Below are 27,482 nucleotides of genomic sequence, written 5' to 3'. Positions count from 1 at the left end.
CTTCGTGTAGCTTCTATGCCTGCACCACCTTCGTAAGGCACAGCCCAGGCCCTGGCCCCATCATGCCGTTGACGGTGCACAGTTTTTCCTGGCACTTTCTCTAAACCCTTGGCTCTTCAGGAAGATGAAGGCATAATCAGGAAGCTATTTTCACAACATCCAAATCCACCTCTGACAACATTTAGCCATTGATGATAGAAAAACTTCATCTTTCCTGGAGTGTAGGTATAAGAACATCATGAAGGAATTAATAGCTTTGGTTATTAGCCAGATTGCACTCAGACCCCACCTCATGTACCCATCACTCAAGACTCACGGTCCCCTGGTTCTGGGAGCCTTCTAGGCTCTTCCCAGACTGCAGGGCTCGTTCCCTGCAGAACACTGGCAGGCAGCAGTTACATTATGTATCTGTTCAGCACTCAGGCAAGAAACCATTATGTTCACGGATCATTATTGACATCCTGACATTTGTCACCTCCTTTCATAGCAGTTAAATCTTGCTTTATCTGTAAATGTCACCATGTCATTTATTCATGAAAGGGGTCACATTCCTGAAATAGCATGCTTCAGTTTAAAAGGGGAGCTTGGCTTTATTTGCAGTGGGTAATCCTCAAACAAACTTAACTGCTGATAAATGCTTTTTTATTGGAGTTTCTTGGCCTTAAATAACATCCTCAAATGTAGAATGCAGTTCTGTATTTGTGAAAATAAAATCTGAATGTTGAACAAGAGAGAAGGTTGTTGAGATTAGAACAAATGAAGGTTTTCTGTTGCCATCGTATGTAGGAAGGTAGATGGTAAACAGATTTGAATTTATTGAGAGTAAGCCATAATTTTAAGAAGATTGTTATGCTTCTAGAAATATGCCCATGGCTTTTTTTTTTTTTTTTTTTTTTGTCACTTATGCCTCAGAAGCCTCAGAGATCAGGAGCTTTCTAACCTTCTTGGGGTGATCCCTAGCTGGGGACACTAGAGAGGACCACTCAGCAAATATATATACTCATTCCTCCCACCCTCAGATTCCAACAGCACTGGTCAGGGAAGTGATTAACTCATCTCTGGAGCTTATGTTTGCAGAAAGCGACATCTCCTTGCTTTACAAAGCTTGCTCTAAGTTCACTTTAAAATAGGGTGACTATATAATTTATCGTCCAAACCCAGACACTTTTCAAGGGGGAAAGGAGGCACTAAAAACAATTAACAGATATTAATTGATCTACAACAATCATGACCCTAGAAGGAACAGGGCATATGGACACCTGAACTTTAAGACTTTATCAACTGACTCATTGAAGAGGTTTATATCCACCAGGTGCTAATTAACTATTGGTGGGGAAAGGTTTCAGGGTGTGGGTGGGGGTAGGAAGGAATCCTGCAGCTCTCTGCCTTTAACTCATTTTTCTAATCCAGTGGTTCTAAAAGTGCGGTCCAGGAATGGAAATGCCCTGGATAGACTGCAAAAAACGCAGGTGCCTGGTCCCTGCTTCAGATCTACTAAATCAGAATTTCCAAAGTATGAGGCTCACACATCTGCATTTTAAGACCTCCCAGGTACTGAAGGTGTAACACACACTACTCTGATCCAAATCTTTTATTCTAGGTACTTCTGTGTTCTGGTCACACCATGGTAGTAGGCACTTCTGTGTTCTGGTCACACTGTGGTAATAGGAAATAGGTGGGTAAATTCTGTTTTTTTTTTTTTTTTTTTTTTTTTTTGCCTAGAAAAATAGCTTCAGATGGGGTATAAGCTGAAAATAGATTCTCCATTGTACACAAAAATGGAGGCCATGACACTTCCTAGATAATGTTATTAAATGTCAATCTACTCCCCCGCTGACAGCTCTGTGTATAACCATTTCACACCCACTAAGTGCAGGCTACAAGCACGAATATACTCTCAGAGAGAAGCTGTAAGATAAGAAAATGGTGAAATAACATTGAGGTCATAGTAAAAGGTGATTGAATGCAATTAAAACTGCTCACTGTTAGAAAAGAAAAGGGCCAGGGAGGAAGATTTCCCCAGGCGCTAATGAGATCCTTTGTGAGTGTGATATATACTGTAGCAATAAGTATCACAGACCACAGCTGAATCGAGTTCCTGTTTGTAAGCCCAGGCCAGGGTCATGGTCCTATAGCTATCACTGCCTCAGAAAATGTCCTCATTAGTTCACCATAGTCATCACTGCCTGGCAACAGTAGAATGACTTCATCCTGCTGATGGCCCCTGAGAGGGAGCAGGAGGGTGGTCAACGAATCAAGGTATCAGAGGACGCAGAGAGTAAGAGCACACACTATTTGTGTGGTACTTTCACGTCCATTTTGTTATTAGTGTCTCCCTAAATTCAGTCACAGGTGGGGCTGAACCCAAAACCCATATATGGCCCATAGCCCCAGGGTCAGCCTCTACCTCTGTTCCCCTCTACCTCCAGGAAGAGCACTGGTACCAGGCCCTACATAGAATACCCATTGGGCAACAACTGCTGAAGTTGGAATGTCACACAACTGACATCCCCCCACTACCCCTGGGCATGCGAGTTGGCCATTGTGCTGGGTTCCAACCGAGGCTAGTAGCCATTGTTGATCAATGGTGAGAGTCTGAGGAAGAAACGTGTCATAGGGCCCAGGAGATGTTGAGTAAATGCCTACTTAGAATCCACCTTAAAATGGTGAAGTCTCAGAACCTCTCCACTTGTCATTCTGGGCCCCATCAACTAAGGGCTCTTGTTTGACTTTCAAGTGGCTCCAACTTCAAGCTCCCATTCTCATTTAACTGGACATATTCACCCTCAAGTTCTTCCCATCTGCCCAGACTGACATTTCACTTAAGGAGATGAATCATAAGGAGAGAAAGTTAAAGTTTCACACCTACTTCAAAGAATAAGCCAGATTCTCCCAAAGGACATCTCATACATCTCATGGGTTTCCGTCTCCTCATGGGTTTCCATCTCCTTGTGGGTTTCCGCCTACTCTCAGCAACTTTAGAGAGACCCCTGTCCTGAGCTGGGTACTGACAGGGAGGAGCACACAGTTCCTAATCTAGTGGAGGTTCCAGTCTTGCTGAAAAGACAGAACAGATGCCATAGGGTCAAGAGGAGAGCGACTCTACAGCCAGCTGGGCCATCTGGTGCAAGTTCTTCTCAGCACCAAGCCTCTTAAGAGCTATATAATTTACTTAGACAAATGTCCTTACCTTCCTGAGCCTCAGTTTCCTAATAAATGAAGAGATATTGATCTATCAAATTCACTATAATATTATGTTAGAGGATGGCAAGCCCTTCACATAAGGCCTAGTACACAGTAGGGTACATGTTAATACCCTTCCTTCTTACATAAAAGTTAAATGTCCCTGTGGTCATCTGCTCCAGGATGAGCCAGTTAGAGGAGGATTTTATTAAATGCAAACTGGCTCATCCTCTGACTTGTTCTGCACCTTGGAGAAAGTAGATTAACCTCCAAATGCCTCAGGTTCCTCATCTGTGAAAAGTAATTGCTGTCCTTCCAGCTACCCAGCTCCAGCTATCGTTGAAAGAGGCACGTTTTAGAATGTCTGGGAGCTGGCTGGGAGACAGCTTCCAGAGAGGTGCAGGGTGGGGTTCTATTATGACCATTGGGATTGAAAAGACAGCTCTATTTTCTACTCCGTCTTTCTGCTAAATTGAACTTCAGCCCTGGAAATTAATATCCCCACCGCATTTTAGTGAGGTGGCTCTATTTTTACAAGCGCCGCAGAATCAAGCCCTAATCTGTTATGCTGTGACCTTTCGCTGGGCTCTGCATCAGGGAATCATAATTCAGGGCCAGCCTCAGCTTTGGAAACCTCCATAGGCCTTTTATGACATGAGAGCTATTGAATATTCTATAAAATCTCCTTGGAAAACTGGCCCACATTTCTTCATAATCTCCCCAGACTGTTTCTGAAGTCTCTCTATGGATTTTTTACTCTAAAAATCCATAGTGTTTCTTAATAAGGATCTGGGCCTCTCATAAGGGATTGTGAAGAGGATAAGGCTAGATTGGGTCCCCAGGGGAGGATGAGATGGGGCAACAGAAGCCTATCTGTTACTGTGAAGACCCTGGATGAGGATTCTGAGCTTAGGAGTCTGTCAGCAAGATGCAATCATTTCCAGGAGATAGGGCTGAAGGAAGGAATTTGGAAGGTGACCCGTACTACCCCCTTGCTCTATCCGACTGTAAGTTTTCCTCACCTTGAGAAGTCAGTGTTTAAGGCTGCATGCCTTCTCACAGAACCTGCAATGTCTCTCTCGTTCTTTTAGTTGGACTCCACCTGTGCCAAGCTGTCCCCCCACTTTTGGGCTTGTATGAAGTACATCATCGTGTGGCATGGGAACTGGCTTTCTGAACATCCTTGACAGGCTAGACAATACAACTTCGAAGTGTAATTGGACCAACTGTCTCTGTAACCTTGACCAAAGAGAATCAGAAATGGTAGGAAACTGGACAGATAAATACTCTCTCTTGTCCCTTAGGAAGTCCAGGATGCCAAGTAAACATTCCTATTGAAGACCTTGTGTGTCCTTATAATTTCTGTCATGCCCCTCTCCCCAGCCAGCGCAGTAACACACAGCATGGTGCTGTTTTGCATTTTTCCTTGCCTCATTTCCCCTTTTTCTGCCTTCACTCTCATCACCTCAGGCATACACCTCCCAAAAGTATTAAAGTGTTAATACTTTAATTCTTGCCATAGGCACTGCCTTCACAAGGATCTGGCTAAAGTATATGTGGCTTTGCCCAACAGGAAGGTTGGGTAAAATGTGCTATGCTGCATCAGAGCCAGAATGTGAGCCTTGGGGACCAAAATTCTATGTGACTTACCTCTTTGTCACATTACCACATCTTTGCTTAGCACAGGGCTTGGCACATAGTAGGTAATCCATAAGGAGCTAAAATATATTGCACTAAGTTGAGTATATTAGCACCAGGAATAAACCAAATAAACCCAAAAATGCTTTCTACTTAGAGTTTTGAGCCTCTGAGCTTCTTCCAATGCTGCAGAGTAACTTCCAAGGACCCGTAGAAAGGGTCAAATATCATATACTTGCCTGCAGGAGTCAGGGTTATCCAGAGAAACAGAACTAAGGGTGTGTGTGGAGAGAGAAAGAGTGATTGACTGATTATGAGGAACTGCCTCACATGATGTTGAAGCTGAGAAGTCCCACAGGCTGCTGTCGGCAAGCAGGAGACCCAGGAAAGCCAGTGATGTCAATCAGTCAGAATTTGAAGGCCTGAGGACCAGAGAAGCCAATGGTGCAAATCCCAGTCTGAGGTCAGGAAAAAAGTGATGTTCCATCCATGCAATAAGACAGCAAGGGGATGAATCATCCCTTCCTCTGCTTTTGTTCTATTTAAGCCCTCAGTGGACTGGCTGATGCCTCTCCACACAGTGGGGAACAATCTACTTTATGAGTCCACAAACTGAAATGCTAATCTCAGCCAAAAACATCCTCAAAGACACACCTAAGGGTAATATTTAATCTAGGCATCCTCGTAGCCAAAATTGCCACATAAAATTTACTATTACATCATCCCTCAAACTTTACAATTTTCAAGACTCTTAAGCAGACTGTAGTTTATCTGATACTTGTAGCAAGTCTCCTAAGCAGACAAAGTATACAGCATTTCCACTGAGTGGACATTTAACCCCCAGGACACCAAGTCTTGCATAGGCACCATGTTTGCCCAAGTTCATCCCAAGTCCAGGTCTTTTACTGCAGCACCATTATAGCTGAGACAATAGGGATCGCAGGCAGCAATTCAATGCCAGCATGGCCTTACAACCAATCAGACACTAGAGAGAGTCCATCCTTTACCAAATGGCATAGGTGCCCCAATACCAAAGGTACAAATGACACTGAGCCTGACAGACAAACAAAGCAAAATTACTTTTTAAAGAGAAATTTGAGGAGTTCAAATAAAACTATGGGAATTGTGAGCACTTTAAGGGATGATATTTTCAAGAGAATTATTATGAAGAGATTCCCCAAAGTTTAACCACGAAAGAAAAAGATACACAAAGAAGTTCTCTGAGTAACGCTATGCTATCCAGTGCCAGAAATTCTTCCTCTAACATTTCCTTGAAGCCAGGAGCAATATTTGGCTCTGAAGCCAATGAATTGCCAAATAACAAGCCCTCAAATATCACCTACATCTCTTGAGTTTAGAAATGCCCCCAAAAGCCAAGGCTGGGCTAGGTAAGTTTCCAGATTCTCCTCTGCCTGGGAATACTAGAGGAAAGAAGGACCTGTCAAAGGCTCCCATTACCTTAGGAATACTCAGAAGAAGGTGCTCACTTGCCTTTTTTTTTTTTTTAAACTGTATGTCAGAAATCTCAGTCTGGCTCACTTGCATGACTCATTCCAACTTTAGCATAAACTCTTCTTAATCTTCCTTCTTCAAAATCCTATGCTCCTCCCTGACCCCCTGTCTTAGGGGGATCAGCCTTATACTCTCTGCCTGAGCACACCTGCTATTGAGCCCTTGGCCAAGTCTTCCGTCACATAAGATCTCCATGATGGACCTCTTGGAGACTCCAGTGGCCACAACCCAGGAGATCATGGGCTGCCCTTGTTCTTCCCTAAAGGACCTCTAACAGGGTGATTCGGGAGGGGGGGGGGAGGTGAAATAAATACAGGAAGGCAGAAGCAGCACAAGAGAGGGCAGACGAAACATCTACCGCTTTTACTGACAAACATGTGTTGCACCCACTAAGTAACAGACATGTTTATATGCATTGTCTTTTGCTGACCAAGTGTGATTCTAAAAAATTCACTCCACCTGGAGCACATGTAGAAACCCAGAGACACTAGAAAGGCATCTGGATCTGTAAACAGCCAGTAAGATGCCCATGGACCCATTGGACTTTAATGACCTTCTTGTTATTTTATTCCCTATGTAATAAAAATTAAAAATAAAGATACCTTGGGCAGTTTTTCTGGTTGTAGGGCTAGTGAAAGGAGGGCTATAATGAGTGATAACACTAAAGGGAACAGCATTAGAAGTGAGAGCCAATAGGGACAGTTTAGGATAGACGCTGACTGGTACAGTTTCATGACAGAAGGTGTCGCTATATTACAACCCTGGGGGAAAAATGGATCCTCCTAAAGACCAGGAGAATTTAGATCTAAGGAGGGACCAAACCAGATGAATGACTGAGGCTCAGGGGAGATAGGAAACTAGGGATAGAGCCAAAGTGTTATTCAAAGCCCACGGTGTCCACTTCTTTCCCAATGAGCCAGCCAAGCTGAAATGGTATCCCAAATGCTGTTTTAAAAGGAGGAAGGGCAGGGTGCAATCTATCTCTTCCAAAGAGTTCCAGAAAGTATGTGACTCTAACAGAGGAGACTTCTGTGATCTGGAGAACACTTTTGTAGAGTAGCTCCGTCCCCAAGGACAGGGTAAGCAGAGGCCACGGCACCTGTGGGAAAGGGGGCAGATATCCAGCTGTGCAGAAGGCAGGCAGCAGCACCAGTGCTGTGAGCTAATGCAGCCAGCAGCAGATCTGTCTGCCTAAGATTTGGCCTCCCATCTCTGGAGACCTAAAGAACTAAAAATCTCGTATGGCCAGAGGCAGGGAAATCACCCAGCAAGCTGTGGGCATGCTACCGGATTTGGGCAGCTTCTCCGCTGAATTTTAATGAAGTAATTAAGAGCTAGATAATAGAGATGGGGCTCGGCAGAGCAACACTCATGGACCTAACCTCTTTGATATGTTCCTGCATGAGGAAGCAACTCTATCACTAGATATCTTCATTAATATTCCAGCCAGCTCTTCGGCTCTTAAAGTGATCTATGCCAAAGTTTGTTAGTCTTTCAAATTACCTGCTGAGATTCTCTGGGAAAAAAAAAGAAGAAGAAGAAGAAGAATGAATGAATACATTCTAAGGAAAGACAATGTTACAGAGGAGTAGCAGATCCATTGGGCCGGCTCATATTTCATTTCCAAAAACTGGACTGGGTTATAAAGAAGAAACAATTATGGAACCATTCCATGCAGAATGATCAGGAGACATGGCCTGTGGCAAAGTAGCCCAGAATAAGAAAACTGTCTTTACTCAGCACCCTTCTCTTTAAGAGTTGGCCACTTGGTGGATACTTTGACTATTACACAACCTCCCTATTAACTCCTCAGTCCAGAAAAAAGATAAAGATAAAGATAAAGAAGTCTAATGCTTGGGCTCCCTATGACCCACAGAGCTTTTTTCAGAGAAATCCAATCTATCTGCTCCAGAGGCATACCTTCATCATCCAGGGTCAGGGAACAGAGAGGAGCTGGCTCTCCTTTGGCTCACCTGGTATGTTCTCCTTCTCTCTATTGCCCTCCTGTTCCTCAGGGCCCATGTGAAACCTTATCTCCTTTAGGGTACCTTCCTATATAATCCTAAAAGCTTAGAATTGGGATCTCAGAGTTCAATTTACCTCTGTGCTCTCTTCCTTTCTTGTATTACCACTTTAAAGAGTCCCTGGTAAAGAGGATTCAGTTGCTATTTGAATGCTTCTAAGGACAAGAAGCTTATAATCTCACAAGTTCAGTGTTGGGCATTTCTTGCTATAAAAGTATATTTCTACCAAAAATTCTGTTTCTTGACTACTTCACAAATTATAAATAGTTGTCTGGTGTGGCTGTAAAAGAGTAGCAAGAGGGATGCTTATGGTGACTGTACAGTTCTACATCGTGATTGTGGTGGTGATTACATGGAGCTGTGTGTGAACTCTCACATACACACACACACACACACACACACACATACACACACTCTGGGACATGGAAAACTGGTGAAATCTTAGAGTTCTATAGATTTTACCAATGCAAATTTCCTGGTATGGATACTGCACCATAGTTACACAAGGTGTCAACTATGGGGGAGGCTAGGTGAAGAGCACACAAGATCTCCCAATACATTTACCTTCACAACTTCTTGCAAATCTATTGTTATTTCAAAATAAGAAGTTAAAAAAAATAAGCTGGCATCTCTTGAAAGATTACTGTTTGCCATGTACTATTTAAGTACTTTTTTGAATTAAAACTCAGGCATTCATTTTAGCTATCAACTCGGTTAAATCTGACAGAAACCACAGAGAGAAGGTAGGAGGTAAAGCTGGGATTAGAAGGCAGGCAGTCTGTCCAGGGCATTCCTGCTTGACCACTGCTTTGCCTCCTGACATCTAGCAGGAGGAAGGTGAAGTAGACTTCACTAGCCTTGATGCATGGTATTAATCTCTATAATTACTCTATTAACAACTAATATTTATACAAATTCTGCCCCTCAGAAGGCTTTCACATACCACTGAATCACATTCCATTGATCCTCACAACAACCATGTGAGACAAGCTTTTACTTCCTACAATTCCCAGGTGGGAACACTGAGCTCCCAGACCTCAGACTCTGAATCTTAGGGTCCTATCACCTTACATTTCCACTATTCTGCTGCTTTCCTGTATAGTCAGGAAGTAACACAATTGTTTTTAAATGCTGATCCTCCATTAATTCCAGTCAGCTTTAACCTGAAAACAATGGCCTAAAAAGTCCATCTCTCCGAGGGGCTAACCAGAAGACTTGAATGGGGTGATGCCTGTCTAAGCATTGGGACTGGCTTAATGAAGTGGCAGGAAGCAGTCTCCAGGGTTTCACCTCCTGGAGAAGTCCCAGGGCATCTTCTGACCTTCCAACAGCAGGTGTCAGCCCTACCTGGTGCTTTAAAAAAACATGTATGCCCTGAGCTTCCCTCACCCAGTAATTTTAAATAGAACCAGCTTGTATAATACATTGCCCACCTCTGTTTCATTCGAAAAACAGAGAAAAAGGAGTAGAGAAGCAGATGAGCAGGTCTCACCCTAATGTAGGAGGATTTAAGGAAACTATAGAGAGAAATTAGGATGGAGGGTAAAGAGGAGTACACAGAAGTCTCCTCTCAAAAAGACTGACAGAACTAACAGTTTTTGATATTCTATCATTGGTAATTCATTTCTTTGCCTAGAGAAGTCTTTTGCAATTCTGAGAATCCCCATTAGAAATACAAATATGTCTGAGAAAAATTATTTCTCATGTCTCTATGGGATCAGGTTAGTGAGGATCATCTGACAGCTAGGCTTTGGTGAGATGAGACATCATCATGGTGCCTGATTTTGGGGTGTGGGCAGGGGAAAGGGGGGAATGAGAAGGCAACACAGAAAAAGGAGGGAGAGCGGCATTTAACCACATAATTAAGAGTTGATTCTAAAACAGAAAATGCTGTAGACTGAATGTTTGTGTCCCCCTAGAATTCAAATGTTAAAACCCTAATCTCTAATGTGATAGTATCTGCAGGTGGGGTCCCTGGGAAATAATTAGGTCATGGGGTTAGAACCCCCATGATGGGATTAGTGCACTTAGAAGAAGAGACAGGAGAGAGCTCTTTCTCTCTCTTCTCATTCTTAGCCACAAGAGGACACCAAGAAGACAGCCATCTGCAAACTGAGAGCTCCCACCAATACCTAACCATGCTGACACCCTGATATCAGACTCTCCAGCCTCCAGAAGAAATAAATTCCTGTTGTTTAAACTATGCTCTTTATGATATTCTGCTATAACAGCTGATACAGAAAACAATACATTTTCAAGCGTATTCTCCAGCAACCCTGAGAGAACAAAAGCTCCCAGCATTCTTCAAAGGCTCCGGGCATTCCTAAAATTTCTCTTGGAGCTGGACTTGCCCTAGATGGGTTAGGTCTGTGCTTCTCATGTCCTCTTCTCTGATTCGCATCTTGGGTGCTCTTACAGAAAGTTTTCAAAAATAAGTCCATGCTAGCCTATGTTTCAAACATTCCAGTAAGATCTAACACATATTTATCACCTTTCTACTCTGAGCAGGGCATCAGTCTGGGTATTAGGAGCAGGAAGGGGACAAACCATGCCCAACCTGTGCTCTCTAGAGTCTCTTCTAGGGGAAAAAATAGTTCAGAAAAATCTGAGTCCCTCTCCCAAAGGGCTTATATCACCCAGTTGATAGCCATCAGATTCCTGTTGGTCCTTTCCTTACTATGCATGTGTCAGTGCATTAGTCAACTATTGCTTCACAACAACACTGCATCACAATCCCCAAACCTTACTGGCTTATAACAACAACATTCTTTTTTCTCTCTTATTGGTATGTCAGTAGGCTGAGATTCAGTGGATTTCAACTGGGCTCTGCTAGGCTTGGATCTGAACTAAGCATAGAGTTGTTCCATGCGTCTCATCATTCTCTGTGGACCCGGAACTATCCAGAGCATGTTATTCAAGGGCAGAGAACAGAAATACAAGAGGTCAAGCCAAATAACCCAACCACGTTCAAAGCCTATGTTCACATCATGAATACTAATATCCCATTGAATAAATTCATGCTCAACAATAGTGTGGCATATACCCCTGCTCTAATGAGAGGTACACCAAAGCCACATGGCAAAGCTCATGAGGTATCCTATTACAAAGAAGGAGAAAAGAGTTAAGATCAATAATCCACCTACCAATCAGTAATAACTAATCTACTGCTTGAGACAATTTCCCAAAACCTCAGATGACCCTGACAGAGCAGGGCCTCTGAGACCTAAAACATGAGACAGAATCAATTAGCCAATCAGTTACATTTCCCTTCCATTGTGGCCTCACACAACAAAGGCCCATTGTAACCAGAAAGCAGCCGTAGACAAAGGGAGACATCCTTCACTGTGCCTCCCTGGCTTTGCTCCAGGCCCCAGTAGAATATAAACCAGAATCCCAGGTAAGGTAAATTATCTCCGTAGCAAGTCTGCAACCAGAGAGAGTAGACTAATAGGGTGAGATATCAAGGGGTCAGATCTTCCCAATCCACTCCTGCCACTATCCTTAGAAGCTGTGGTATCCTGGACCTCAAGGGCAGTTATGGTCACCCAGTCTTCATGATCAAAAACTTATATTAATAACTGCCATTTTCAAAGGGGCTTACTATATGTCAGACACCATGTAAAATATTCTATTTTGATATACTCTTTTGAAGACCCTGTGAGATTGGCAGTGATCACCCACTTTACAAATTAGGTTCAAATAGGTAAGATAATTTTCTCAAGACTACATAACACAAGGCCTGACAGGTGGCAGAAGTATAAAGATAAATGAGACAGAGGTCATGGGGCTAGATCCCAGCTCTGATGTTAAACAACATCCAGGTGGTTAATTCTAAATCTAGGGTTTCAGTTCAACCATTTTTAAGTTACCACCATGGAAAGTTTACCACTGTAAGAGGGCTGCAATGAAAATTAGGGAAGAACTTATAGAACTGAACTTTCAGTGTCCTTGAAAGAAGAGACACAGGAGTTCTTGGCCTATGACTTTGAATTTTACTTTATTTCTAATGGCTTAACTTCAGAACAGCATCTCTGAGCTACAGCAAAGCTGAGTGGCAAGAAGTCAGGAGAGAGAAATCTGGACAAGCAGGGGAAAAATTCTCCCTTGTATCTGATCGTGGGCTGCCCTTATCCTTGGTTCTTCAGTATGACTCCCCCACAGAACACTTCCAGCAAGATATTCTATGGCAGGCTGGGAGGAAGAGAGCTGCTCACCGTCTGCTGATTGATTAGTAGCAGTGCCCATATGACTACTGTGGTGGGTGTTGCCTCAGTTATACTGCCCCAGCATCTCAGAGCTTAGGAAGCCAACTATGAGAATAGGGGCTTAGAAGATAGAGGGGTTTGAATGGCTAAGCCAGATAGAGCCCTAACCCTCTCTGAGGATCTTTTTTCAAATCCTATTGGCTTACTCAGAAAGAAGTCCCACATCAATTGTATTTAGAATCCCAGTGTTCCTCTAATATATAACCTCCAAGGGTAACCTGAGCAATAAAGCTGTCTTGAGGCCACTCACTCTGCTCTCTGATGTTAATCCTGCCAACACCACATTTTAGACTAATATTGGACAAGGGGGCTGTTTCCTGATGGAAGGTGAGATGACAAGTATTCCTGACAAAGACCCATGAGCTCCTGAGTAGGCAAGGAGAACAAGAAGGTGAGCCAGATCCCAACTAGGTCAGAGCTATCTCTAGAGGATTATTCCCTCCACATGGCTCATTCCATATCCTATGTGCTAGCTAGTAGGATAAGCACATGTGAGAAGAACGAAGGGAATTATGATGGGCCCTGCATGGGGCAGGAGGTCTCGTGGGCAAAGGGCTACAATCATAGCTTCCCAGCCCCCAGGTAATTGAGGAAGAAACTGGGGGCAACATAGGCTCCCATCTAACTCCTCTAGTGTATTTTTTGAGATAAAGTGTGACTTAGGCCAGATTGAGCCCCAGAAGATTCTGTCTTCATGTCATAATAAAAGGCTACTTGGAAAAAAAATAAAGGAGATAAGAACACTTGATCCAAAGTTTCTAGAACAATGAACACTTCTTTCTATTGGTACTCTGATGATCTTTCTTATTAAGTTTGAAAAACAGAAGCATTTTGTCAGTATTTTCCATGCTCTCTGCTTCTTCAGCTGCAAGAAACCTTGACTGGTCCAGTACCTCTGCCTGGGGCTCACATACCTCCTACGCTCTCCATAGCACAGCTCACATCACACCATATTGTTATTGCCCCTTGCTTCTTCTGCCTCCCAGAAAACATTTCCAGTTTTGTACATCTGGCTTATGGAAAGTTTATTAGGTTTTTGAATAACAAAGTTTTGTTTTCTCTTATCCTTCTGTGTCTGTTTCTATCCCCACGACATGCCTCAGCGATATCCTTGCTTTGAGTTTTCGGACTCAGAAGACATGTAGCATGGTACTAGGCTCAGGTTTAGACCGCCCAGGTTGAGGATTCAGCAACTCAAATGCAGGCATCATGCTGGACAAGTCTGTGCACTCCAAGCCCTATCTCTAGCAGAGTAGGACTCAAAGAACGTGCTCAGTCAGCCTTTGTCTTAGATGTGCAGCTGGTGGTGGCATCATGCTTTGCTGTACACCAACTCTCCAGTTCATCTGAGAATACTGAGCATGAGAGCAGGATCACAAATGCTGTCTCCTGTCCTGTCTCCTGCTCTAAATCAAAGCAACCCAACTTTCCTGCAATGTTCAGATCCTATCTTTCTCATCTTTCTGCAAATGGCTCAAAGGAAAGCCATAAGTATCCACCATGAAGGCAGGGCAGGGAGAAAGAATGATATCAATTCACAGCAGAGTGAATCCCTGCTCTATGGGAGCAGAAGCTGCAGTGCCTGGGAAACCAATGAGCTCAGCGTGGACAATGAAACACAGCTCTCCCACTCCACCCCATCCCTACCTATCAGATCACAAAGTACCTCACACGTTGAGCTGTTGAGCCCACTCACATGGAAAGCATTAAGCCCTAGAGAAAACTGGAGGGCAAGCAGGAGTAAGAAGCTCCTCAAAGGATTATCTAATCAATGCTTTAAGGACCCTAATGTTAGGAACCCAGAAAATACAGACTCTTGCACACACAAGGCTTTCTCTTGTTGGAATCAAAACATCAGCAGGTGTTCTCTTCCAACTAAATGAAGCAAATGAAACCATTTCAGCCACAGTCTTCACAAAGTGCTCCATTTGGGTGGGGAGTCAAGACTGACACAGGACATCACACTATGACAGAACAGACTGTATAGGTAGAACAGACCTTCAGAACGGCATGAATTCACATGAAGGGGAGAGATCACCTGCAACTGTAAGTCCCTAAAGGTGACAAAGCCCAAACTGGTTCCCAAATAAGAGACACATCGATGTAAGTAGAGAGAAGACTCAAAGAATGTTAAGTGTGAAACACCATGCAAGCATGGGTTTTGTAGTAAAATACGCAAACTATAAATCTTCAGCAATGGCAGAATGGGCCATCTAATCCCATTGTATGAAATGATACTGTCTTCTAAGGCTTGATATTAGTTTAAAATAAAATAAAACTATTTCCTGCTTGATTACAGTTAGAATCAGAGAAGGATTTTCAGTCTGACCCTCAGTAGTGTTTAAAATAGTGGAAAAGAGCAGATAAGGCATTGAATAAAATAAATGTTTCTGATCTCAATCCAGTTACTGCTGAATGCGGCAGCGGATTGGAAAGGTAGGTCGCCTCTGGCATTCTCAGCCATAAGAAATTTAACGATGGATGAAAATGGATAAAATCAAGATGCTCTGATAGAATGGGAGGCTTCAATATCTCAGAAAATTAGGATCCTTGTAACCAATTTTACGATAGCTGGATTATAGCTAAATAGGATTTTAAGTCTATTGTAAATGAAAGGAAATCTAATTTAACTGGGCCACATCATTTTTACTGAAATGTGATAAATGCTAATTTCTCTGCCGGGCACCAGTGACTTGGCTTGTGATAGCTGTTTGCGAGGTGCTCAAGTCTGACCAATCTCAAATTGGCCTTTTCCAGTCCTAAGGCTAAGCCTGAAATCCACATGTTCAGGATGGGGTGGGCAATTAAGGGAAGCGATCAAAGTTTTACCTGCTTTGCTCCAGGCGCTCATCACTATGTGCTCAAGGTCATTTGGCCACTTTTTAGAACCACCTCTCTTTACCAACTTTAGTGTAACCAGAACCACAAGACAGTATCCCAAGTACCTGATTCTAACAACTCTCCCTCTTTGCTTTATTATTCCTGTCTATATTCTAACCAAAGTAAAAAATATCCCCCCAAAAATACCCAAAGGCAATGCTGTCATATACACAAAAGCCATGAGATATAAAAGGACAGGCTAACATGGCAGACAGTAAGCAATGAGCACTGTTGGTGTATAAGAGATCAGATGAAAAGCAATGACATATGTGTGTATTATTGAAATGTCCTTGAGCATTCCAATTCTAGAGTTATTCCTTCCTTCAATATTCAAATAAAATCATCAGTGTCCATATTTCATTTCCCTACCATACCAACTCTTTGGAAATGTAAACACATGGTTGCTTCTAGTCCCAATGGCAAACTATGACTGACACAGACTGTAGTACTCAACCAACTTTCTAACACTTGAGGATGTCATAAGAAATTATGATACTGAAAAATAAAACTTAAGTACTCCTAAAATCTACTAGCTGTAACCCATTCCACACCTTTTACCAATCCTTTCCCTCCTTAGCCCTGGCCTTCTTCCTGAGGTCTATCCTTGCTCATACCAGAGTTCCTTCTACTGACTTGTCTTTACCTATTTCCTAGGCCCCCTAGTCCCTGCCCTTAAAACCATCTAATAAAGATACTCATGTTTATAACTATAATATTTACTGAGTACTTCCATATAACAGTTTTCTATCTACATCAATTTAATCATCCTAATATTCTTAGGATATGAGTAATATTATATTCATATTTTATGGCTAGGGAAGCTAAAGCACAAATAGATTAAGTAAATTACCCAAGGTTTAGATAACTGGTACATGGTACAGGTTACAATACAAACTCAATAGTCTGATTCCAGAGATCATAGTTTAAACTATTGTCTTATACTGCATATCCAAGGAACAATCTCTACACCAAGAACACTGGTTCATTTAATGTATAAGACACTAGTGTGTGTGTCTTTGATGGTTAACTTAATGTGATGGTTAATGTGTCAACTTAGCCTAGCCTACAGTGCCCAACTGTTGGTCAAACACCAGTCTAGATGTTTCTATAAAGGCATTTTTTAGATGTAGACTTGGAGTAAGTAAATCAGTGAATGAATAAATAGTGAGTAAATAAATAACAAGTAATTAAATTGATTAATAAGTACATCAGTAGTCTTTGAGTGAATAAATTATCAGATTAACCTCTATAATGTGGGTAGACCTCATTTAAAGAGGAAATGCCTTAAGACCAAAGACTGAAATTCTTGAAGTAGAAGGAATTCTCCTCAAGACTGCATTGTGTACCTGAAATTCACTGGGAGGGTTTATCTTAAGCATTCTTACCATGGTTGGGGTTAAGGAGAGTAACCATTGAGATGGAAGATAGTCCTTTCATCATGTATACACACATCAAACCATCACATTCTATACTTTAAATATACACAATTTATTCATCAATTATACCTCACTTAAGCTGAAAAAAAAAGAAATATAAATGCTAAAGATAGGTAGGTAGAGAATTTAAATAAATAAAAAAAGAATGCAACATAGAACCCTGCTTGAAGTTCCGGCCTGCTACCCTGTGGAACTCAGACTCAAGACTTGCAACATCAACTTTTACCTGAGTTTCTAGCCTGCCAACTTGCTTTACAAATTTCAGAACTGCCAGCCCCTACAATCAAATGAGCCAATTCCTAGAAGGGTAGGAGAAGATCTATAGCATCCAAGTAGGCTTACATCTTCTAAGCACCAAAAATCTCACTTACATGTGATGCCAATATAAGCATTATTTTCACTTTTTATTATAATGAAAGGAACCCATCCAAGATAGAATAGAGGCAAGAACAAAAGCTATTGGGGTTGGAAATGAAATCCCATCCTTCTATACCCCTCCCAGGTGGAACTTTCACCAAGCATAAGATGATCCATACTCCTATGCAGAGAGAAAGTCCTGGGCAACACTCTGATCCACAAAGGAGGCCACTTCTCCCACATCCAGAGGGGTTTTCCTAGGCATTTCCAGTTCACACAGTGCCCAACGTAAAAACATGTTCCTTGCTTCTCTATTTTGGATACAGCTATGATCTGAATGTCTGCTTTCCCCCCAGAATTCATATGCTGAAACCCTAACTCCCAAAGATAATGATATTTGTGGGTGGGACCTTTGGCAGGTGATTCGATTACAAGAGTGGAGCCCTCATGAATGAGATTACTGTACTTAGAAGATCCCACAGAGCTCCCCATCCCTTTCTGCCTTGTGAGGATACAATGAGACACCTGCAACCCAAAAGAGTGCTCTCAGCAGACCATACTGGCACCCTGCTGCAAGATTTCTAGCCTCCAGAACCCATGAGAAATAAATTTCTGTTGTTTATAAACCGCCCAGTCTATGTTGTTTTGTCATAGCACCCCAAAGACAGGGATCAAGATCTCCTTGTGTTTGGTGGAATTTACTATATCCTGCTCAATACTATTAGACATATCACTCAGCTTAACATCTGAGGCGTGGGAATTAATATCTTTTGAGCAGAGTCCAGTTGCCTTCCTATGGAAGGAGTTATGAATGTGCCATTCATATATTTGGAAAAGCCTATGTCACCACTCCAGGATTTTTTAGTCTGTCACATTGCTCCAGCTCACTTTCCAATTCCTACTCTCAATGATCAAGGACAAAGACACATACTCCTCCCCACTTTCCAAAGACCAAAACAAGCTCCTTTCTGCCTAAACACTTTTGCAGTCACTTGTTCTCTCCACTCAGAATGCCCTGTTCTCCAATTGTTTCACATTGTCACTTCTTCCCCTTGTTAAAATTTCTGCCCAGTTGTCACCTTCTCAAATAGGCTTATCCTTTATATCTCCTGTCTCCCCCATTTCCTTATCTTGACTTATTTTGTTTATAGCCCTTTGACTAGGGAAAGCTGAAATCCAATGTGTATATGTACATAAATGTATATTTGTATACATGTATGTTAATTGCCCATAGAACCCTGCTATAATGAAACTTTCCCTAGATCATCAACTCATTGTCCCTTTTTCTTACTCCTGTTCCCTCAAAATCTAGAAAAAGTGGTTGGCATATATAAGATATTAAGTTAAGTAAATGAATTTTTATATGATTCAATGAAAGGATTCAACTTTTTCCCTCCAAATAAGTAAACTAGTATTCCCATTATTTGCTACAAAGTAACCCATCACTTACCTACTGGTTTTGTGGTGCTGACTTAATCATAAGCCAAGTTCCCACAATGAAGGTACTAGATCCTGTAAAAGCAGGTTGAAATTATCACTAAAAATACAAACAACATGAAAAAAAATTAAAATCTTGCACCTTAAGAATTAGATGGGACTTTCTGGTATATGAATTTTTTCAAAGCACCCCATGTGATTCTGATATGTTCTCTCACCTCCACCTCACATGAAGAACTACTGTTCTAGCTTATATTAAGTACCTCATGTGGGTTCAGCACTGGAAGATAAAGAAATGGTGTAAGGCAGAGACTTTGCCCTTGAATCACTTACTGTCTCAGTGGGGAGACGAACATGTACTAAAAACCATCAGAATATTAAGTACTAAATTTTCTGGGAAATTATACACATGGAAGAACATTAAGATAAACGCTATAGGAGACAATCAGAAACAAAAAATAGTTTGGTCATGTGTGAAGGATTCATTGTGACTATTAGACCTGATTTTTTTTTAAAGAACAATAAATAAAATGGAATTTTGCCCTGCTCCTCTGGAAGAAAGTGTAAGGTGGCAATTTCACCCACTTACCATCCAGTTTGTTTTCTATTTTAGTACCTGTAAGTGAAAAAGGAACTCTTTTGAAAGAACAAGCAAAACTTGAGTAAGACTTCTAGTTATAATCATTTACTTAAAATTAAATGACTATGACACAACTGTCTGAAATGAAGCACATGGTGGATCTGTTACTCAATCCATCCCATATGTGTGTGCATGTGCGTGTATATGAACATGCCTATATATTTATCTTTTTAAAATATATTTATAATAACGCATCAGACTGCCCACTCCTCAGGCTGGCCACAGAAGTTCTGTCCCCCCCCAAAAAAAAATTCTGTCTCAGACAACAGCTCTGAAGAGTCTAGCGGTTCTTTTCCAGATGCCATAGGTGATTATATTTTAAAAACATGCATTTCTAGCAGTAGAGACATTTGAAACACTTGGCACTATATTTGTGCAAACACCCCCTCTCAGCAAATATATCAGATCCTTGATTTGCATTTTTGTATTAGACTCATTGCCAGTTCTATGATTTTCTTCTTCTTTCTCTTCCTTGAAGAATATATATATATATTACCTGCTTTATGCCCATACTGGACCAAGGCAGGGACAAATATATATGAATTTCTAGCATCTCCTAAGTGGTTCTCAGCACTGTGGGCTCCTGAGCAGCAGCAGCAGCATCACCTGAGAACTTGCTCCACCTCAACAATACTGACTTGGAGAAGCTATAAAGGGAAAGGATCCTAGATTCACCTTGTCCCACACATAGATCTACATCAGTGGAAATAACCTGGAAAACAACAGGAAGACTGATAGAATACACTCTCCAGGCTAAATGTTGAGAAGAGGCCCTATCACAGAGAGTAGGAAGAACAGAGACTAGGTTAGGAGCCTGAGGGGCCTGTTCCCTAGGAGGGAGGGATGCTGTTGGCATGGAGAGGGGAGAGAAGCAAACCCCATACCATGCACCCTAGGCACAGAGGACCTGCCCTGGGAAGGTGAATTCCCCCATAACATTTGGTTTTCAAAACCAGAATGGCTTAATGTCTCAAGTTCTTACAATCAATGGGGCTTAACACATAGAAATTTATAAATTGTCAAGCACAGGTCTGGGAGAGGCAGAGAGCAATAGGAAACTCCCCACTCTTAAAGAGAGCATAACAAACAGCCCTGCTGAGACACACACCACGGAAGCACCAGTTTGAAAAATTCCTATGGTATACAGGAGGAATGTATGTTTATTAATCTCAGAGTATATGATGAAGGGGCAGGACTCTTTGAAAGATTTCTCCAAGAATAAAAGCGCTGGCACATGACATTTTCCTCCAGCTTATATGCTCTTAAAGAAAATACCTGCAGGAACCAGATCAGCTGCGAACAATGGCTACAGATCCCATTTCACAGTAGACCTGCTCACACTTTGCAAACACTGGTGCCCTGCCCCTGTGTCTTCCTGCAAACCCACCCCTCCAACTCAGCCTCAACAGGAATACACCCAAAGCAGCACCACAAGCATGGAAGTGTGCAAGCAGCCCTAACATGGGTCAGTACCATTCCAAAGTGACTCCTGCCCTAGGAAGAGGGGAAGATAACCGTTATCTTTTACTTTATAGGGATTGCAGGAGAAGAGGGAGGAAAAGAGCCAGAAATGTTATTTGAAGAAATAATAGCTGAAAACTTCAAAAATCTGGGTAAGGAAAGAGAAACCCAGATCCAGGAAGAGTCCCCAACAACATTAACCCAAGGAGGGTCACACCAATACACATGGTAGTTAAAAGGGAAAAAAGAGTGATAGAGTGAAATTTTAAAAACAGCAATGAAGGGGTGCCTGTGTGGCTCAGTCAGTTAAGTGTTCACCATCAGCTCAGATCATTATCTCAGGGTCCTATAATCAAGCTCCACATTGGACTCCTGCTCAGTGAGGAGTCTGTTTCTCCTTCTCCCTCTGCCCCTCTTCCCCGCTTGTGCTCTTGCTCACTTACTTGCTCTCAAATAAATAAATAAATAAATAAAACCTTTAAAATAATAAAATTTAAAAAACATAAAAAGCACCAAAAGAAAAGAAAACAGTTACGTATAAGGGAAACCCCTTAAAGATATCACCTGATTTTGCAGCAGAAACTCTATAGGCCAGGAGACAATGGCATGATATATTCAAAGTGCCAAGAGGAAAAAATCTACAACCAGGAGTACTCTGGTACCACCATTCAGAATAGAAGGAGAGATAGTTTCCCAGATAAAATATATAAAGAACTTATAAATTCAACACCAAAAACCAAATAATCCAATTTTAAAAATAGGAATAAGCAATGAACAGACATTTCTCCAAAGATGACAATCAGAAGGCCAACAGACACATGAAAAGATGTTCAACCTCACTCATCATCAGGGAAAAGCAAATCAAAACACAGTAAGATAGCACCTCACACCTCTCCGAATATCTAAAATCAAAAACTCAAGAAACAAGTGTTGGCAAGAACGTGGGGAAAAAAAAGGAACCCTTGTGCACTGTTGGTGGGAAGGCAAACTGAAATCCACTGTAGAAAATAGTGTGGAGGTTCCTCAAAAAATTAAAAACAGAATTGCCATATGATCCAGTAATTTAACTGATAGGTATTTACCTTAAAAATATAAAAACACTACTTTTGAAACTAATAATACACTATATATTAATTAACTTAAATAAAATAATTTTTAATCAAAATAAGTAAAATAAAATGCTACCTTTTTTTTAAGTCAACAAGTGTGTAATGGTAGAGAAACATAGTATATCAGAGAAATAAAAGCTTCACAGTAAAAAAAAAAAAAAAAAAAAAAAGGCCAAAACCAAAAACAACAAACTAAATTCTAACTATAGAGAACAAACTGGTAGTTGCCAAAGGGAAGGTGGGTAGGGTGATGGGTGAAATAGCTGAAGGAGATTAAGAGTGCCCTTATTGTGATGAGCTCTGAGTAATGTACAGAATTATTGAATTACTATATCGTATACATTAAACTAATATAACACAGTTATAGTTGTAACATAAACTAATATAACACATAATTATACTGGAATTAAAATTTAAAGAAAGAAATACTGAATCAGAAACTCTAGGGCCTGGGACATGTGGGTGGCTCAGTGATTGAGCATCTGCCTTTGCTCAGGGTGTGATCCCGAGTCTGGGGATCAAGTCCCACATCAGGCTCCCTGCGAGGACCCTGCTTATATCTCTGCACACACACACCTCCATGAATAAATAAATAAATCTCTAAAAAAAAAAAAAAGAAACTCTAGGGCCAAGGGTTATGAATCTGTATTTTAAGGAGCTTTCCATTGATGTATGCTATAGTGTGAGAACCACTGTCTTAATAATGATAAGCTTACTAGTTCTGCTAGAACCTTGAGGGATGCCCTGAAAATGAGAGGGGTAGGGCTTAACATGTGGCTTGTCCTCAGATTAGAAGATAAGATCATCTTAGCATTTTGAAAAATTTTAACTTATCATGTGACTTCCAATAATTATATTTATTGTAAACAATTCCCCAGATATCCATCAAGCTATGTTGAAATGTCAACTTTTAAATGAAGCCATTGGCGTGAACTGGGTTTATGTTCATTGAGAAGACCTTAGACAGCACTTCTGGAACAATAGCAAGGTCCCCACCTTTCCATGATTAATAGATAGAAAACCTTATAATGTATATTAGCAAGTTTTTTCAAAGATTTTATTTATTTATTCATGAGAGATACCAAGAGAGAGGCAGAGACATAGGCAGAGGGAGAAGCAGGCTCCCTGTGGGGAGCCCAATGCAGGACTCAATCCCAGAACCCCAGGATCATGCCCTGAGCCAAAGGCAAATGCTCAACCACTGAGCAACCCAGGGGTCCCTATATTAGTAGTTTTCAACCTTATCAGACTTCAGTATTCACCCCTTTTACTATCATGAGATGAAATTCAAAGACAACATACCCTTCCTGTGTACAACTTTAAAATAAATAAATAAAATAATAAAACATCTTATCAGTAATCTAAAAGGGAAATAAAAATGAATTCATAATACGCTAACATGTATTTTAATAAGTGAATTCTTAGGCATGCCTACCAAAGAACACATAAATGAGTCAGATGGTTGCCCCATGAATGAGACCTCTACAAATACAAGTGTACTGAATTGATGATTCAGTTACTATAAGCTGCAATACTGCCAATGATAGGATTTTCCAAAAACAGTGAACTAACACTTGGTAAAATTATAAACAAAGGAAAAACAAAAAATATATAATTATCTCTCAATTTACATAGTGCTTGCCTTCCTGCAAAATTCAGTATACAGTAATATAGTACAAATATAAACCTGTGTTTATATGTAGAATGTAGTTTCCTTCTAGGCTCAAATAATTATGAAACTGTTTTTCACCTACCTGAATATTTGGTGGGTCAAAAATCATATGAGACACAGGATCATTCATTATGCAGGAATGTACCATATATTGCAGTATATCTAGCATATCTAGGTCATGACCGCTAAAGGTCAATGATTCCCCTCAATCATTATAACCAAAAGTATTCCCCATAAAGTTCCAAAACACCCCATAAGAGGTACTAATACAACCACTGATCTAAACAAAAATCTGTCTGAATTTATCACTTACTCAACAAATTGCATAGTTAATATGTTTCCAGCATGGTGCTTGCTAAGTGATAGAAGCACAGATCTTACATTCTTTGAGGTACATGGCAAATGTATAATCATAAAGAGGCAACAAGCAAGTACACAATTGATGCTATACATAAAGGAGGTATTAAGAGCCACAGGAGCTCATAGAATGAGCACACCACTATTATGGGTAATCAATTAAAATACCATGAAAGACAGACTTTGAACACTGAAGAATGGGTAGGATATAAATAGATAGAGACCATGAAAGGTCTTCTAGAAAGAGGTCATGATTTGAGAAAAAAATATTTTATGCGTGTGTGGCAAGATTCAATTAGAATCTCAGACTTCTCAGGCAAGGACCCTTGTTGCTTCTGATTTCTTGCTGAAGGCCCTTGAAAGTTCTACAGCATTCTCTTTTCTGGGGTCCCTTTCAGACCCCAGTGATATATACTTCTTGAGTTCTGTTTACCTCCCTGCTGCTTCATGCTCCTCTGCTCAAAAAAGACTTTACAGAACAATCCTGTTTTCAGGTAACTTCAAGTACTCCAAGCATACAGACTTTGCATCCTAGAGATCACCTGACCCCTATAGGAAGGAGAAATGTAGGGCATTTTTCATTTTCCTTAAAACTCCCATTCATTGAAATCTTACATTCCTTATACTACCTGTTCCTTTAAGCATCCTATGTGTCTCTAATGGGAGATAACTCTCCTTTCTCTGAGCCTTTATAGTTCCCTGCTTGCTCTTCACATTCTGCATAGCACACTGGGTTATCTGTGTGAATGATTTAACCCCTCGTTTCCACAGGATATAGAGAGAACTCAAAAGAACAGAGCTCATGTATAATCATATCTCTCTGGGTTGACACATTTGTACCCTCATCTATGTGAATCCCAACAAATAATGCTAGGTCTCTACCTTAGACCACAGCAAACTAGCATGAAAGGCTCTGCATATCACAGCAAACCAGGTAAATTTTATATAATCCAATAAAAGAAGGAGATAAGAGAGTTTCTGAGCCCAGAGGAATTACAATAAGGGGCTGGTAGCATCGGTTGAAGAACCTAAACTCTCTCAACTCTACCCAGGAGTTAAGTTAACCTATCCCTTAGGAAACTGATGCTTAGGTATATTGTCCACTTTCCTACAGGCCAAAAGAACTGGCCTGCAACTGTCCAGTGTTTTTAAGGCAGCTCTTCATTTTTTTAAAGAATGGGAGAGCCAAAGAATGAAGCTATACCAGAAGTGGGGATTTAAGGGCTGACCTGAACATGCGGATCCAATAGAGTCAATAGGCAATCAGTTCATGTCACCTAATTCTGGTCCATTCTGTGAAAGAATATACTTTTAGGCCAGGATGTCCAAAGACAGGCAGTTGGCTTAACTCAGAAGCCCATGTTGTAGATCTCTTTATTACGAATTTTTAGGATGCCCTCAAATACATTTCTTAAGGACCATATAGGTGCTATTGTTAGTGAAATCATCAGCCTCCTCCAGCTAAAAGTTCTTCTTACTATTTCAAATTGACCATGGTACAAGATGTGAAGCTCCATAGGCTCCATAGGGTTGTTCTGGTCATCTTTCTGAATCTCAGTGTCTGGCCCTCCAGAAATCCTCACCAAAATTATTGCTGAGAACTGACAAAGCAAATTTCTCAGCTCAGCAAAAATCTGGGACTAAACATCCTATAAATCCTCCTGCAAAATGTATGCAGAAGACAGTGACCTTAAAATAATTTCTGTGGCTTATTGTTCTGGTTTTATGATTTAATTTTTTCAAATGATAGTATCTCTTTTCATTATAAAAGCAACTCATGTTCTTTATTTTAATAAATATGAGAGATACTGATAGAAAAAGAAGGATATATAAATCCTCTGAAATCCTGCATCTAATTAACATTTTTATGCTATTTCTATGTATCACTATTGTACACATAGATTTATGAGTACCAATACATATGCACTTTAAACATGGACTCATTCTTTATATACTGTAAAAGTGACTTTCTCAATAAAACATATTATGGGCATGTTTCCATGTAGTTATAAAAATAATTACCTTATTTGGGGACAGTTTTACAGAATTTCATTGTATGGATATGGCATAATTTATTTAACCAAACCCTATGGATTGGTGATTTCTTCACCTTTAGTTAGTATAAGCATTTCTACAAATGAAAGATTTTTACATCAAAGTCTCTACATACTTGTGCAGTTATTTCTTTAGGATTCATTTCTAGAAACAGATTTGCTGGTGAAAGGTTATGCACATTTTAAACATTATTACACACTGACAAACTGCCCTCTAGAAATTATACAGTTTATATTTTCACAAAAGAATTAAGGATGTCTATTTGCTTATACCCTTACTAATAGTGGATATTATCAATCCTTTAAATCTTTAGTAATACAGGAATTGAGGGGCACCTGGGTGTCACAGTTGGTTAAGCATCTGCCTTCAGCTCAGGTCATGATCTCAGGGCCCTGGGATCAAGCCCTGAGTTGGGCTCCCTGGTCAGCAGAGAGTCTGCTTCTCCCTCTGCCTCCCTCTTGCTTGTACTCACACTCTCTTTCTATCTCTAAAATAAATAAAAATCTTTTAAAAACTACAGTAAGAAAAAAAACAAAAAAAACCTACAGTAAGTGATAAGCCATTTCTCGTTTTAAATTAGATCTTTGATTATGAAGCTTTTCCTACATTTGTTTATTGGCTTTAGGTATTTAGATAAATTACCTGTATTTTTCCTATTTTCTCTCAAATTGTTCATCTTTTTTCTATTGATACATAAAAATTCTTTATACATTTAAAATGTTATCTTGTTGTATTCCATATTAACTATAGACATATTGTTCACATTTTTGCCTTGCATGTAGTAGCTACAGAATAAATTTTGTTAACTGAAATAATGGATGAATGTCATAGTTTGTCATACAAAAATTCTAGACTCAGGGTACCTGGGTGACTCAGATGGTTAAGCATCTGCCTTTGACTCAGGCCATGATCTCTAGGTTCTGGGATGGAGGCCCATGTCAGGCTCCCAGCTCAGCAGGGAATCTGCTTCTCTCTTTCTCTCTACCTCTCACTTTGCTTGTGCTCTCTCTCAAATGAATAAATAAAATATTTAAAAGCAAATTCCAGACTCTATGAATCAAATTTGTGTTTTTTCCCTTTGTAGTTTCTGGCCATGCTGCCAATCTTTCTACTGAAAGGTTAGAAGAAAATTTTCTTCTAATGATACATTAGATTTTCCTAAAAGCCCATTTTATCTTTAATCCAGCTTTCTTAAATTTATTGCTAATTCAAGGCAGTTGTTCCAAGAACATTGACTAACTAACCAAGATTTTCTCAATGATTAAAAGTACTGACTCGATCAGATATAAAATACTAACATAAACTTGACTCTGCTTATGAATTTTCTCTTTCATTTCTTACCATACATTAATCCCTCTACATGGACATCATAGTATATTTTGATATCTAGTAGAGAATATCCACCCTCCCCCAGCTTTTCCTCCCAAATTTCCTGGCCAAAATTAGTCTTTTTTTT

The 27,482-nt window shown here is 40.5% G+C and overlaps 1 protein-coding gene across 16 annotated transcripts in view; it reads right to left on the bottom strand.

Annotated features, from left to right (window-relative positions):
• Positions 1 to 27,482, bottom strand: part of TDRD15 (tudor domain containing 15) — a 240,743-nt gene that overhangs the window by 112,921 nt on the left and 100,340 nt on the right. For all 16 annotated transcript variants that reach the window (XR_007402956.1, XR_007402962.1, XR_007402957.1 and 13 more), the window contains 2 exons: positions 19,322 to 19,348; positions 18,746 to 18,807 (listed from right to left, as the gene is read on the bottom strand). The gene's annotated coding sequence lies outside the window, so the exon portion shown is untranslated. The remainder of the gene's footprint in view (positions 1 to 18,745; positions 18,808 to 19,321; positions 19,349 to 27,482) is intronic.

The sequence above is a fragment of the Canis lupus genome, chromosome 17 (genome assembly GCF_003254725.2).
Source record: "Canis lupus dingo isolate Sandy chromosome 17, ASM325472v2, whole genome shotgun sequence".
Taxonomy (NCBI): Eukaryota; Metazoa; Chordata; class Mammalia; order Carnivora; family Canidae; genus Canis; species Canis lupus.
The sequence above is the reverse complement of the archived record's forward strand: the minus strand, read 5'-3'. Positions and strand labels throughout refer to the sequence as shown.